The sequence below is a fragment of the Pseudorca crassidens genome, chromosome 13, assembly GCF_039906515.1.
Source record: "Pseudorca crassidens isolate mPseCra1 chromosome 13, mPseCra1.hap1, whole genome shotgun sequence".
In the NCBI taxonomy this organism is placed as follows: Eukaryota; Metazoa; Chordata; class Mammalia; order Artiodactyla; family Delphinidae; genus Pseudorca; species Pseudorca crassidens.
In genome coordinates this window covers 47,487,161-47,503,739 of record NC_090308.1, presented here as the reverse complement: position 1 = coordinate 47,503,739, position 16,579 = coordinate 47,487,161, and the positions used below count along the sequence as shown (strand labels likewise).

General features: G+C 35.9%; 1 protein-coding gene across 4 annotated transcripts in view; it reads right to left on the bottom strand.

Annotated features, from left to right (window-relative positions):
* REV3L (REV3 like, DNA directed polymerase zeta catalytic subunit) overlaps positions 1-16,579 on the bottom strand; it is a 245,390-nt gene that overhangs the window by 163,476 nt on the left and 65,335 nt on the right. For 2 of the 4 annotated variants that reach the window (XM_067702334.1, XM_067702335.1), the window contains one exon: positions 12,453-12,580. The exons of the other annotated variants lie outside the window; for them this stretch is intronic. The gene's annotated coding sequence lies outside the window, so the exon portion shown is untranslated. The remainder of the gene's footprint in view (positions 1-12,452; positions 12,581-16,579) is intronic. 4 annotated transcript variants of the gene reach the window in all.

The following is a 16,579-nucleotide window of genomic DNA, read 5'->3' as shown; positions in this document are numbered from 1 at the left end:
ACTGCAAAAGTAGAGCCAGAAAATATCACAGTTGTCAGCAAAAGCCTAACCCTCTGTTATTGAGTCTATGGTGGGGCTACAGTGGGAATTTATCATACTAAACAAGAAACTGCCCATGATGAAGTTTACTCCAATTTTTTAAAAGAATCTGTATATACTGGGGCTTTCTGCCAAAAAAGAAAATTCTTCTTGCACTTGGCTCCTTGTCCTTTGATGTGACTATTCTCCAATATCAAATCAGAGATATCCTCATTTCAAAATCTGCCAGCTACTGGGACATGGGTCAAACAAAACACTTTTCCTCTCTGTGAAAAAGTAAAATTTATCAATGACAAGAAATCTTATTATGTAAAGCTGAGATCACACAAAAATGCTTACAATGAACTAGTTCATTCCCCCAAACAATTTTTGTAAAGATACTAATACCCATTCCACACTATTAAGCTCCAGATTTCAAATGTAAGTGTTTTTTTTATGATTAAACTTTTAGACGCTTGAAGCAGACATATCCAAAGACTCTTTTTTTTTGGGGGGGGGGGTAAGTCTGACACACCTCAGTGGATGTAAAGGAAAAAATCAGAAGCATCTCTTGCTTTCTTCTAAGATAGTATTCCTTTTTATTCATCTACCTTATAATATGAAAAGAAACTACATAAGTCTCATCTATTACTTTTGATAATTCAAAGCAACTTGATCTACTCAAACAAAATATTTTTTACTCTTTGAAATTTCCAAGCTTTAAATTTGTTTTACTTAAACTAATTGTTTTATTAATTTTTAATGATCTTGAAAAATCTCTCCTTTAAAAGGTATCCCATTTATACCTCCGAACCACTTTCTCAAATAACAGGTTAAAAAAACAAAACAAAATAATCCTAATTCTTACTTATACTGTAACTAATGTCTACGTAATTCTATACAGTCCTAGGAGAGTAAAATAAACATCTGGGTCTAGCTACTTGGTAATATGTAATATTACTTTCTTATTCCAAATTAAATATGTAAAGTTATAATAACAACTGAAACATAATTCAGAATGAAAATCCAATGAATTTCAAGTGATTAACATAGAAAAATAAGAATATGTTTCGGCATATAAAACTAAAACATACCTTACTTCATAAGTTACTGGAATTATTACATTATATTCTATCTTCACAATAGCAACAATTCTGGACCATATCTCATAGTACACAAATCGAATCAGACTGGTTTTAGTTGGGACAAAAATTACTACAAGTTTATATTTTACTAATAATCTGAAAGATCTCAGGACATGACAAAAAGTATATGCCTCTATAGCATAACTTCACATTCTGACATATCAATACTTAAGGAATGTCAACAACAACTATTATCATGAAGGAAATCTCCCTAAAGATAAATTTCATCATATGGGGGGGGGGGCAGGGAAGAGTGGGAAAAAAACAGAAAAAACCCAGAACAAATTACACAAGAGCTATGAGAGACAGTAGCAGAGTTTAGTCCAACCATATTATTAATTACATTAAATGTAAAAAACCTAAACACATCAATTAAAAGACAGACTGTCAGACTAGGTAAACAAGTAAGCCCAACTACATACTATCGACAAGAAACCCATTTTAAATATAAAACCAGAAGTAGGTTGAAAGTAAAAGGATGGAAAAAGATATGTTAGGAGACAATTCTCCATGGGTCTGTACTGTGGTAGGTGTCTTTGAATCTACTTCTCAGTACTTGACCTGCAACTATCTCCCAACTGCAATTACTCCTTATTAGTAGTGAATAAAGTGGAAAGTCAGGAATCTGTCTAATGCCAGCATCTATTAAATTTGTGGCAAGTTAACTTGTTAGCTTGCAAGAACGTAAAAATCTCAGCCCCTTCACAGTTCTTGACATGATATACCATGTTAAAAGCTAATTAAAAGAAAGCTGGAGTGGCTATATTAATAACAGACAAGGAAGACTTTCAGAATAAGGAATATTACTAGGGATTAAGAAGCCATTTCACCAAGAAGACATAATAATCCTAAATATGTAAGAACCCAACAAAAGCTTCAAAATACTTTAAGCAAAAACTGATAGAACTGAAAGAGAAACAGGCAAATCCACAAGTTGGAGACTTTAACATTCCTCTCAATGTATGATAGGACAAGCAGATGATAAACATACAGAAAAATTCAACCTTACTAGTGAGAGAAAATATACAAACTCACAATGAGGGAGATCATTTACACCTAAAAGAATTCATTTAAAACTTAAGTTTGACAAATCTAAGTGTTAGTGAAGATGGGAACATCAGAAACTCTCATACATTGCTGGTGGGCATATAAGTTGATAGAACCACTCTGGAAAACAATTTGGCATTACCCAATAAAATAGAGATGTACACATCATACCACGGCAATTCCACCCCTAGTACAGCCATGATAAATTCTTATACACATGCTCTAGAAGACACGTACAACAGTTTTCATAACAGCATTGTCAGTAACTGGGGATCAAAAAAAAAAAAGACCAGGAAACAACTCAGATGCTCACAGATAGGAGAATGAATAAATAAAATTGTGATATACTCATGTAACACAATACTATACAGCAGTAAAAAGGAATGAACTACAGCTATATAATTCAACATAGGTGATTCCCTAAAACATAATGTTGGGCTGGGGCAGGGGGAAATCACAGAAGAACAGACACACATAAATAACTCTAAAAAGATAAAACCAAATAATATATTGTTTAGGGATATTTACAAATGAGGTAAAACTATAAAGAAAAACAAGGAAATGATTAACCAAAATTAGATAAGAGAGGAGGAGGCAATCAGAGACTTCAAAGATATTTGTAATGTTTATTCTGGGTAGTAAACAGATTTTTTAATATTCCTTACCCTATACATATTACAGACATTCTCATATTTATTATATATTTATAATTTAAAATTCTTACTAAGAATAATAAGTACAGCTTCACTCAGCAAATACTGAAAACAAAAAAAAAAGTTAAATAAAATCACCAAATACAAGAACACCACCCCTGTTATTCCTAGACACTGAGATGCACGTGACCCAAAGAGGCCACACTAGATACTGGTTATACTTAGCAAGATATAAAACAACATGCCAGCAAGGCAGTGTCAGGTAGTTATTCTTCAGTAGGAGTCTTCACAGCAATTCAGGGAGTATTCTCTTTGGCCCCCCAGGTGGCAGGTCAGATAAAAGAGAACGCGATCACAAGGACCGGTGTAGTAACTACCCTAGCTTGGAAGTACCGAATAATAACCACCAACTCCAGTCCTGAAGACATAGATTCCCAGCCTCACAATAGACTCGCTCAACTATAAGAGTTATCACATCCAGGAAAGCCCAAAGCTGTTGCCTCCCACTGGTATTTACAGTTTATTCACAGTCCTCCCAGTCCATATGTACTTTACTAATCATGATTCATTATCACCAAAAGCAAAGGTGCTTGGTTACACAACTGACATTCTATCTCTATCAGGTTTCTAGGTGAATAAAGCTAGAGAGTTAACCCAAGACCAAAACAGTCCAGGGAAAAAAAGCTACTAATTCTTTACTCACAAGAAGTGAGGAGATTAAATTTAGAATGGCACTAAGCTAAACATCTATTTATATATTTCACTGAATCTAAAATGCCAATGATTATAAGACTTTTTTTGTACTACTAAGAAAGAATATGCTTCCAATTAAATATGGTGCGTCACTGATGGTAAGACCCATCCCAATTACTGAGATGTAAAATTGGTGGGGGGGGGGGCAGGATAAACATCTTAGAATCTATGAAATATAAAATAACTCTTCCAATTTTTCACTAAAATATTTAAGATATACAGCACTATTCTCTACCTTGGAAATATAATCTGCTCAAACAGAAACCAGTTCCCTACTAAAATCTTTCTAAAATATGTAAGGTTGTATTTTCTCGCTCAATACCAAGGTTATATTTTCTCACTCAATACCTCTCTTTCTTCATCTATTCTAAAAACACAATTCCTAGTATCAACAAAACTGATGGGGCATAGCTCTCTCCATTCTGGATGTTAAATGAGCTTCCCTCACTGATAAAAACCACCAGAAGTCCTAAGGGCCTTTACAACCTGGAGACTTTCATGTAATGCTCTGGAGAAAAGAAAGATAGAAAGACAGACAGACAGACAGAAAGAGAAGACAAAAAAACAGACAGAAAGAAAGATCCTCAGGTTATCTGGGAATAACTCTGCTCCCACATGACAGAGACTGTGCAGTCAGAACAGGGGAAAACTCTTAAACCTCAATCCAGTACGGGCATACTAAATGAATGTTTTCATCTAAGTGGGCTGTGCTCAATTATTAGCTCTGTGTATCTGGGAAGGCAAGTCTATCAGTTTATAAGCAAAAATGAAGATAATCAATTGGACTTTCCAAACTCTGCCTACTTGCAAACATCAGGAGTGGATAAATAGCCTCTTGTTCATAGAAGGATAAACTTGGGACCTATACAAACATTCAGCACATCTTCTTAAAATGCCAAAGAAAAGAATCTGTGATAATTTACATTAGGAAACAGAAGAAATGTAGACAGTATCTCTGCTGTGTTCTCGATAAGACACAAGAAAATACAGTTTCTGTGAAACATCTTTTATAAGGAAAGATGATCAGTTACAAAAGGAAGGAATAGGGGCTTCCCTGGTGGCACAGTGGTTGAGAATCTGCCTGCTAATGCAGGGGACACGGGTTCGAGCCCTGGTCTAGGAGGATCCCACATGCCGTGGAGCAACTGGGCCCGTGAGCCATGGCCGCTGAGTCTGCGCGTCTGGAGCCTGTGCTCCGCAACAAGAGAGGCCGCGATAGTGAGAGGCCCGCGCACCGTGATGAAGAGGGGCCCCGCTTGCCACAACTAGAGAAAACCCTCGCACAGAAACGAAGACCCAACACAGCAAAAATAAATAAAATAATTTAATAAACTCCTACCCCCAACATATTCTTTAAAAAAAAAGGAAGGAATAAAAACACAATAGAGATACGCAGACTAAGATATAAATGGCACTCTAAGAGATAAAGAAAAGGAAAGAAATATAAACAACAAAATTAAAATCCATACTGGAGATGAGAAAGAATAGAATCTGTATTACAGGAAAATATATCAGTAATGTAAGAAGATGAAAACAAAAAGGATCATCAAGAACGTGAAAGGACAAAGTTAAAAATAAGAGGGAAGGCAGGTATAAAAAAGAAATGTAAACCAATCCACAAATAACAGGTATTTCATTAATTTAAAAACAAAATAGCATAACAAATGGAATGAAAGCAATAATCAAAGGCATAATAGAAGAACTATCCCAAAATAAAAAACACCAGGGCTTCCCTGGTGGCGCAGTGGTTGAGAGTCTGCCTGCCGATGCAGGGGACACAGGTTTGTGCCCCGGTCCGGAAGGATCCCACATGCCACGGAGCGGCTGGGCCCGTGAGCCATGGCTGCTGGGCCTGCGCGTCCGGAGCCTGTGCTCCGCAACGGAAGAGGCCACAACAGTGAGAGGCCCGCGTACTACAAAAACAAACAAACAAACAAACAAAAGAACACCAGCATCTCTACATCAGAAGGACTTTCTTATCTCAGTCAAAATTCAAAGACACCAGAATAATGTTTAGAGAATTTTAAAGGAAAAGCCTGGGACACAAGAATACCATTTTGAGCCATGCTCACATTAACATGTACACACAAAAAAAGCCATTTTCAGATATTCAAGGATTCAGAAAAGTAAACCACCTGGATATCTCCTGAAAAATAGTACGTGGAAATGTATTTGAGGCAACCAAAAAAAAAAAAAAAATTAAACCTGGAACTCAAGAATGGGTATAAATGGTGTGGTATACATAGATGAGTGGTGGTGCTCCATACAAAATTAATACATAGAGGTAGGTCTAAATTGTTCTACTGAAATTTAACCCATAAGCTAAATATTAAAGAGAAGATATACCGTTTAAAACATTCAACATTTATAAGTTAAAGACTCAGAAGCTGAGAGTATAAAAATTAAAACAAGCTAAATTCCTTGTATTACATAAAAGAAAATGTTTCTTATTTGTTCCCAAATTTTATCATTAAAACTACATTTCTGTATATATGCTTTTAAAAATTACTGTATCATGCTTAATAAAGCACATAAGAGTTTATGCTGCAAAAAACAGAAAGCAAAGAGTAAAACAGAATTATTTAAAAGTATAAAATTATAGGAGTAAAAATCAAATACATCAATTACAGCAAATTTTTATAGTTTAAAACCTCTACTGGAAAGATCCTCAGATGGGGTTAAAAAAAATGAAATGACTTAAGAAGAATTAAAAATAGTGACAGGCAATTATACAACATGTAAATAGTCAAACTAAAAGGAAATAGGTAATAATTTTGATGTGAAACAAGAAACAGGACTCAAGAAGAAAATTAAAAGGTCTCGTTAGACTGATTAAAAAAAGATATCTAGGGCTTCCCTGGTGGCGCAGTGGTTGAGAGTCCGCCTGCCGATGCAGGGGACATGGGTTCATGCCCCAGTCTGGGAAGATCCCACATGCCGCGGAGCGGCTGGGCCCGTGAGCCATGGCCGCTGAGCCTGCGCGTCCAGAGCCTGTGCTCCGTGATGGGAGAGGCCACAACAGTGAGAGGCCCGCGTACCGCAAAAAAAAAAAAGATATCTACAGTGCTACTCAAATGCAGTCTATGACAAAGTTGTTTGTTATAGGTTTGCAACAAGCAAGTATCAAACTAGAAACTTTTACAGAAATTTGACAGGAATTCTATACCTGTTTAATAATATAATAATAAAAAAAGGAAGCTTGTTGGGTTTTCTTTCTCATTTCATTTTTCTAGTAATTCACTTTTTTTTTAAAGAGGTGGATTTTATTTTTAATTTATTTATTATTTATTTATGGCTGCGTTGGGTCTTTGTTGCTGCGCGCAGGCTTTCTCTAGTTGCGGCGAGCGGGGGCTACTCTTCATTGTGGTGTGTGGGCTTCTCAATGTGGTGGCTTCTCTTGTTGCGGAGCACAGGCTCTAGGCATGCGGGCTTCAGTAGTTGTGGCACATGGGCTCAGCAGTTGTGGCTTGCGGGCTCTAAAGCACAGGCTCATTAGTTGTGGTGCACAAGCTTAGCTGCCCCGCAGCATGTGGGATCCTCCAGTACCAGGGATCAAACCCCTGTCCCCTGCACTGGCAGGCAGATTCTTAACCACTGCACCACCAGGAAGTCCCTAGTAATTCATTTTTAATGTATTTTAAAGAGCTATCAGAAAAAATTGATTCTTCACCACAATTAGTTTGAAAAGTACTGCTATAAAAGACCTATCAGGGCTTCCCTGGTGGCGCAGTGGTTGAGAGTTCACCTGCCAATGCAGGGGACACGGGTTCGTGCCCCGGTCCAGGAAGATTCCACATGCCGCAGACAGGCTGGGCCCCTGAACCATGGCCGCTGAGCCTGCGCGTCCGGAGCCTGTGCTCCGCAACGGGAGAGACCACAACAGTGAGAGGCCCGCGTCCGGCAAAAAAAAAAAAAAAAAAGACCTATCAGTTATAAAGCTTTATGTGCCAATAACACAACATCAAAATATACAAAAGTTAAAACAATTAGAGATGCAAAGCGAAAGTGAAGAACAAAATAAAGTGGGAAAGTCTCATTCCATGACAGAACAGATTAAAAATAAGTAGAGAATGAAAACAAATGATGAAAAAAAAAAAGAAAACAAATTATGAAATGTCACATTTCCTTCAGGAAGTCATCTATTATAAGATGTACCATCAGTTTAATACTAGCTTTTCAGGAGAAAAAATTACTGTGTTAAATGTACACATTGTGAGATGTATTACAACCTCAGAAATATTAGAATTTTTTTAAAAGAATCAATCAAGGAAATAATAGTATGTCAACAATTTGGTAACAAATAAATAGAAAAATTTAATTGTCGATGAAACATTTATAAAGATACTGATGATATAACAGACCCTAAAGAATACCTTGACAACTTTGAAAAATTAAAAACCATGTAAAGCATGGCAAAAAAGGGTTTTCTACTATTCCTCACTATGAATCACTTAAGGATTCCTGTCTGGTTTTGCTTTTTTTGATGCTGCTGGGTAAAATGATTATGAAGAAAGGGTTTGCCAACTTTAAAAACTTTTGAGAACTACATTAAATGACTTAAAACATGCTAATCTTTTTAGCCTTGCAGTTTTCTATTCCACTTTTATATAGAACTCAAGGGAAGAAGTCAAAGTATTTCATAATGTCAGATGCTGCATATATCATAGATGCCTCTGCTATCCTCTTCCTACCTCATTACAATCTTATTAAAAATGTAGGATATTATTTGGGTAATGGGTAGCATTATTGCTTTCTCAAAAAAGGTCACAGTCTGTTTGTCTTTCTTCTTTGTGGCCCACTGGAAAAACAACAGCCAAATGTAGCCACACTAATATAGCTATATGGTTGATTAGGTAAAGGCTGGCTAAAGAGATAAAGGGTTATACGAGGGCACTGCTTGAAACACTACCACTTTATATATGTGTGTATACTGTACACATTACACACAAACACATACACACAATGCACACTGAACTAGATAACACTCAAAGCAACATTATTAACAATTTATTTTAAGTAACAGAAATGTATTTTCCGCCTATGCTCTACAGTCAATCATCTAAAAATTACCCTCCAAAGGATGATCCTACTTCTTGGACTGGTCTGTCAAAAGGAGTGGTCTCATGATAGTACCAAATTTAGAAGAGAAAAAAGTATATCAAAGATAGGATCCTTTTGAAACTTTTCATTTTAAGTCAGGGTTTTGGAAGGTAAGTTCTCTAAATAAGTGTTCTTCCATTCCCAAAGCTAATACTTAAACCTAACCTCAACTAAATGTGTTCTAAAAGCGTCATTTAAGATACAAACTTTGTTATAAAATGAAAAAAAATTATTTAAATAAAATGTTATTTACCATAAGAATAAAACTAGAAAAAATATTTGCAACTCAATTCACAGATATAGACCAATTTTCCTAATATATGAAGAGCTCCTTGGAATCAGTAAGCAAAAGACCAAGACTCACAACAGAAAAGTGGGTAAAAGATAAACGAGTGGTATCCTGAAAAAGAAATACAAATGGCTCTCAAGTATCTGGAAGGACATCCAATCTCACTCATAATAAAAGAATGCAAATTAAAACTACACTGAGATCTATAATTTTTATCTATTAGATTGGTAAAGATCAAAACATTTGAGACCATAACCTTGGTGAAAATATGGAAGAAGTCTCATTACTGCTGGTGGGAGTACAGATTGAAACAACCTCTGTATTATATAGTTCTTCTTACTGGAAGAAATCCTTGTAAGACATTTAAAAAATGTAGTACATAAGATATGTTCAGGCTGGTGTGAGCTGTGGGTCATTTTAAAAAATTTGTTAGTAATTGTCTGCTTTTATAGAATACTGTTCATATAATGAAGCAGACAGGTGGACAAGTTTAAGAAACTTTGATGATGAACACAGTAGTATTGCTCCATCTGCTCCTCACCTCATGATGGCCTACTGTGCACTTAGTGGGTGATCAATTAAATCTGCTGGGTGAATGGGACCAGGAATGATGCTGAAGGATGATGAGAATGGAATAAAACAACTGAGAACAAGAAATTAACTAAATTTATCTGAATTGGTAAATAAATTGCTTAAACACTATACTTTTTCAAGAGTAGCGCACTGTACACTGACAAATGTTTTCTGAAAAATGAGTCGGCCATCAACAGAGGTATAGCAGATTGTTGCAGTAATGGCCCCCTAATGAGTCACACACTTTTAGGAAATTCCTCCCACACAGACTCTGGGCTTGGCCATGTGATTTGCTTTAGCCCATCAGACAAAATATATGGGGCTTGCCTTCACTTGCTGCTCCTACAAATCCTACTACTGCCTCCACATGAAGGCTAGCCTTCTGGAGACACATGGCTCTCTGCCACCCAGCACCAATATCCAGACATAGGAGTGAAGCCATTCTAGGCCAATTGGCTTCCAGACGACCTCTCAGCTGATTGCAGCCGCATAAGCAAGCCCAGCCAGAAGCAGGAGCAGAAATGCTGAACTGAGCCCTTGCCAGAATCATGGGCTAACAAACGGCTATTGTTTTTTGGGTTTTTTTTTTTTTTTTTTGCGGTACGCGGGCCTCTCACTGCTGCGGCCTCTCCCGCTGCGGAGCACAGGCTCCGGACGCGCAGGCTCAGCGGCCATGGCTCACGGGCCCAGCCGCTCCGCGGCACGCGGGACCCTCCCGGACCGGGGCACGAACCCGCGTCCCCTGCATCGGCAGGCGGACCCTCAACCACTGCGCCACCAGGGAAGCCCATGGCTATTGTTTTATACACTAAGTTTTGGGGCAGGTTTGCTAAACAAAAACTGATACAAGTGGGGAGATGAACAGGATTAGTGGCCAAGGAAAATTTTTGTTTTGCCTGTTTCTGCTTTTTTAAATTTCACAATGAGAATATATTCATATATTATTTAATTAACTTATAAAAATATTTTATATCAGATTGATATTATAGTAAAGCCCTACCGTCACCTTATAAACACATACACATAAAAACAAAATAATTCAGTTCAAATGATAACATGAATCTGAGAGGAAACATTAATATTGCTCAGGAAAAAAAGGGTCAGTACAGAGTAGCAGGGTATATTTATTACAAAAAACATTAATGAATAAGAATACATTCATGGTCACTGTCATGTCTCAGTAATGGCTATTATCAGATTCTGGAAGTGTTAGGAAACATACATCTCAGATTCTGCTTCTCTGCTTCTTCTGTTTAGGCAGGTAATGGCCTAATACATGTTCCCTCATTTTAATTCTCACATGCTATGAGGTAAACATATGCTGAATAACTTCAGGCAAAAGTTAATTAATCTCTTCATGCCTCATTTCCTCAACTGTAAAACGGAGATAGTAGTAACTATTTTATAGAGTCATGAAAATTAAAACACTAGAATAAGGTACACAGTAAGGGCTCAATAAATGGTCTATAACCTCTGTTAGTAAAATGATGTAACCTTAAAGTCTTTTGACTAACTTGGCTTCTATTTTATAATCACTAAGCAACATCAACCAAAGTGTGATTAATCAAAATTAATTTGAAAATATTTCTAATAACTTCATGAAAAAAACCAGAAGACAATGCTATTAAAAAACAAAACAAAAGAAAACCTGGAAATATATGTAGAAAAAATATGGTGAAGAAAATTGAAACTCTAGGCAATAATAAATTCATTTGGTCCACATTCCACAATACTAAATGGGTTTAAAAACCAAAGGCTTCAATTTTTGTGTGTGTGTTACTAATTCACAAAAGACAAAAAAAGAAGAGAGCGATAGTTCCCACTGTCACCTTTACTATGATCTCTGGTGCGCACACACTTCCAACTCATTCTATCATCATTTTAAAAAAAGAAGGCACTACTAATGGCTTTGGAAAATAAGGCTCTTTCACAAGAAATACACTTAACCTAAACGGCAGTATTGGAAAACTGTAGTTACTCCTTGATCAATGGCTTAACACTGCCCTTTTTCAAGGCAAGATCAGACTTGGATAGTTTTCTGTCTCTCTCTCTCTCTCTCTCCCTCTCTCTCTCTCTCTCTATATACACACACACACACACACATACACACATCAACAGTTTAAAAAGAAAAATCAGGCCTGGGTAGGGTACTTATAAAACATAGCCAATTTTTTAAAAGTGTTTTAAACCAGTAATTACCTAGACTTAAGACATATGAGTCAGTGACCAACTGTAAAGAGCCTTACACCACAATGTACAGGTATTTTAGTTTGTCCTATTCTGAGGAATGAATAAATGCTACAAAAATTCCATTTTTCACTTCAATTCAACTCAAACATTTTAAAGAGTGCTTGGTATATAGCAGTAATGTGGCAGATTCTGGAGTTAGAAGGGGTAGAAAGAAAGTAACAGTTATGTTACTATATATGCCAGATATGTGCTGCTTACCATGTTTAATCATAATAATCCAATGAGGTAGAAATTATTAAAACTCACTTTACAGAGGAGGAAATTAAGGCTCACAGAAATAAAATAACTTATCCAGGGTTTCTTAGCAGCAGAAGGCAGTGTGGAGGATCCTGGGGTAGGGGTGAGGGGCAGGAGGCACACGAGGGTAGTGCCATATGACTATTCCTACAGACAAACACAACACTCAGTGTAGTCAGTCCTTTATCAGCCATGTGAAAAGAGGCTAGGACTGTGGAAGACCAAAGAGGTAATCTTTTGGGAATGGGCAAAGGAGTCACAGAAGGCTTTAAAGTGGTTAATATTTGAGTTGTTACTTTAAGGATGAGTAGATTTATCAACTTCAATGCCAAGGTTCACCCCCACCTCCCCTCATCCCCAATATATTAACCAAAATAAATTACTTACTTGAAATTGAGAAAAACAATTTTGAGAGAAATCTTCCTCAGATATATTATTCCATAGTTTTAAAACAAATAATATGATGACAGTTTAATTTTTAGGTTGCTTTTATGTGGCTTGTCTTGGTTTTTATTCTGAAATGAAATTTAGATTAGTCATTTTCTTGTTCTGAGAAACTAGGAGTATGTCAACATGTTTTAACTTCACATTTTTTCACATATCAACATGTATTCTTACTTACAAACTCTTTCATTTCACCATCTCAAACAAAACCTAATTTAATGTATAAATTACTTTGAAGTATAAATATATATGCAAAATAAGATATTTCTTTTAATCCTTGTTATACTTCCTTGGTAGTTGTAATAAATGGAAGAAAAATAGAAAACTCTTGTTAAACTGTTATATACTACACAAGCATTTTTGAGGTAACATGCTTTCTTTTATTCTTTGAATCATATATATAGTAAATGCTCTCTTAACCCAAAGAAAATTAAATAACTGTCCCCAAGGAAATTGACCTCAAAATCTTAGTACTTCCCACAGCTATCATCTAAAAAGAAAACAGAATTGGACCAAAAAAACCCTAAGTTTTCAGAAGACAATTACTGCCCTTTTTCCTCCAAATTTACTTTGCTAGGCATATATTCAATTTCTGCTGCAGAAAACAGTCCAGTTTGCCAATACTAATTAAGCAAAAAAATATTTTTCACTTAAAAAAATGAAATACTTAAAAATCTACAGAGAACTGGAAGAAACACAGAAGATCATCTGGAAAACTTAAAAGAAATGACAAAAAAATAAACAAAAAACAAACAAACCCCACCCAACCACATACCAAAAGGTTACATAGCTGTCACTAAGAGAGTTTTACTTATAATTTGTTTTGGTCTCAAAATGCATCTACTTTATGTCTAGACAGTGAAGTGTTTTTCTTTAAATTGCCTAAGACACCTACTCCTGCCTTATCTGTATCTTATCTGGAAACTATAAGTTAACACAATTTTACCCGAAGTTTAGTGTACCTTAACTCCCATTATTTATTTCCTCTCTTATTTAGCATCACTGTGGTGTTAAAATGGCAGCCAGGTACCGAAGTGACATATACCATCCTGTATCCCGTATCTTAATAAGTTTCTAAGTATTTCTCTGAAATATCTAAGGCTAATGGCAACTTTCTTTGAAGCCTATTTAACCCCAACCTACTTAAACCCCAATCATTTTTCACTCATTTTTAATTGAACAAATTCTAATCCAATAAAAAGCAAGACCAGAAAAAGTTTAATTACAGCACCAGAGGAACTTGAAAGGTCTCCTGATTCATTCCCCTTTTCTTTGGAAAACTATATACATACAATTCTAGTATCAATTTTTGTTTATATCTGTCCTAAATTCCTCTTGTTATAGTCTAACCTTTATATTATTCTTTAAAAGGAGATAGCTACAGTTATCACAAAACAAATCCTACTATATAACCTAGTCTACAGGAAGAGTCTAAGCACTATCGGACACAGCAGGCCCTCAAAGATTTCTAACCTGTGTACGTGCATTTTTTTTCCTCTTAACGTCTGTATGTTCGTCTTTCAATTATAACCAATGCCGTTCCAATTTTCCCTCAGGTCTGGGGAGCCAGTGTGAGGCAGTAAGGGCCGAGTCAAGATCCCCAGTTTTCAGACCCAGCCCCACACCAACCAACTGTAAAGTGGACAAATCCCTGAGCTTATCTATCTAGATATCAGTTTTCTTTAAATAAAATGAGAGAATTTCACCAGAACAGTGTTTCCAACCCCTTTCACACTGTAAATAATATTTGTTCAGCACACTGGCCAACAAGAAGGCATTTGGAGGCATCGACATGGTACTTGATGAAAAAAATTTATCACATTTTCTTTATATAATTATGGAAGAAATTTTTTAATTTAAATAAAATTTGTAACAATATGAATGAATTTCAAATCCAACCTTTTTCACATCAGGAGCAATATTTCAAAATAACAATGATGATTTACTTTTTCAGAACATACATGCACTATTAGGCAGTCACCTTGCAACAAGCTAAATGGCACATCAAACAGCTAAGAGAATCCAATACAGGCAAAATTCAGGCATAGAGCTAGGCCCCCCAGTGCAACATCCCTGCTACCCAGTCCTCTCATCATCAGTGGCTGCACCTTGCACTGGATGACACACTCCTCAGCACCCAGAATACAAACTCCAATAACAGCTCCACGATCCTTTCTTGACAAGAGGCAGCTGCATACTCTGGCTGGCTGAAGTAGATTCCAAATAGTAAAGCACCTTCTTTAATGTACTTAAAGTATCAAACAAAGCAATACCTGCTAGTTATGCTCATCATGCTCTCTGCTTACAGGAACCCCACACCCTACCTTCAGACCCCACTCAACTAGTGCCCAGAGCCACATAACATCAACTGGAAGCTCTGAATTAGAAGACCTAAAATTAAACAGTAAAATTAAAACCTAAAATTAAACAGTACTGCAGTAATCATTTGACAACTATTTAGGACTACTATGCCCTTTTATTTTTGTTCTTCCTTACCAATTCTTGCAAGCACAACATAACCTAAAAAAATTAACTCTGAACAGGTATCCCATGCACATGGCAAAAAACATCCCAAAGTTACCAAACAGTAAACTATAAAAAAATTAGACTCCCACCTTTGTCCTCTAGGCCACCAGTTACCCTCACTGGAGGCAACCACTGTTACAAAACTCTCATGTATCCTTCCAGATATATGTGTACAATATATATACTTATAAATATATATTTATATTTTTATTTACATATATTTATATATTTTATACATACATATATATTTTTTAAGCCACACAAATGGCAGCATACCACACATGGAGTCTTGCATCTTGCTTTTTTTCCTCTTAATATATCAGACATGGCACCACAGCAGTACACATAGTGTTGCCTCATTATTTTAAGGACTGCCTAGTATTCCATTGAATAGATATGCCATAATAATACTTAACTACTCCCCTACTGGTTTATGTTTAGGTTGTTTCCAACCTTTTGCAATGACAAACAATGCTGCCACAAATATTCTTATATGTTCATTTAACACATATATAATATCTTTTAAAGGATAAAATTCTTGAATGAAGTTGCTAGATCAAAATATACATGAAAAAGTAAAAAAGAACTTAAAAAAAAAAAAAAAGGGAATTCCCTGGCGATCCAGTGGCTAGGACTCTGGGCTTTCACTGCCAGGGGCCCGGGTTCAATCCTTAGTAGGGTAAGTTCCCACAAGCTGCGCGAAACGGCCAAAAAAAAAAAAACCACCACTAAAATATACGTGCATTTTTAAATTCTGAAAATGATTTACAAATTGCTTTCCATAGAAAATGAACATTTTATACTCCCACCAGCAATATATGAGAATGCCCATTTCCCCTTCCTCTCACCCTCCCCAAGTTATACTATGTAATCAATCTTTCCTAATTAGATAGGTGATAAATGGTATGCTGTAGCTTTAATTTACATCTTCATTATAATAAAATTGCACATCTTTTCATATGAATTCTCTTTGCTCACTTTTTCTACTGGATTGTTTTCTAGGAGCTCTTTGTATATTAAGAGGAAATTAGTCCTTTGTGAAAAGTGTACAAATAATTTTTACTAGTCTACTCTTCTTTTAACTTTATGATTTTTGTCATTATACAGAATTTTATTTTTACGGTGTAAAATTCAGCAATCTGGCTTCAGTTCTGTTTCATACTTTGAAAGGCCTTCACCTTTCCTAGATTAAATTAAAATAATTATCCTACGTTTTTTGTTTGTTTTCACATTTAAATCTTCTCACTTATCTGGAAGCCAACACTTTATTAAAGAATTCTTTCCACTACTGACAGGAAAGGTAGCATCCATTATCATACACTAAGTTCTTACATATATTAGAGTCTCTGCTCTGTTTCATTGCTGTCATGTGCCAAAGCCATCCTACTCTGCAAAACATTTTAAAATTAAAATCAGTTTACATATAAATGAGTATAATAAAACTAGAAATTACTGGTTTTCTTTAATATAAGAATCATTTTGCAGTTCCTAAACTGAATTTATATAATCAAGTTTAACACTATCATCATGCAATCATGCATTTT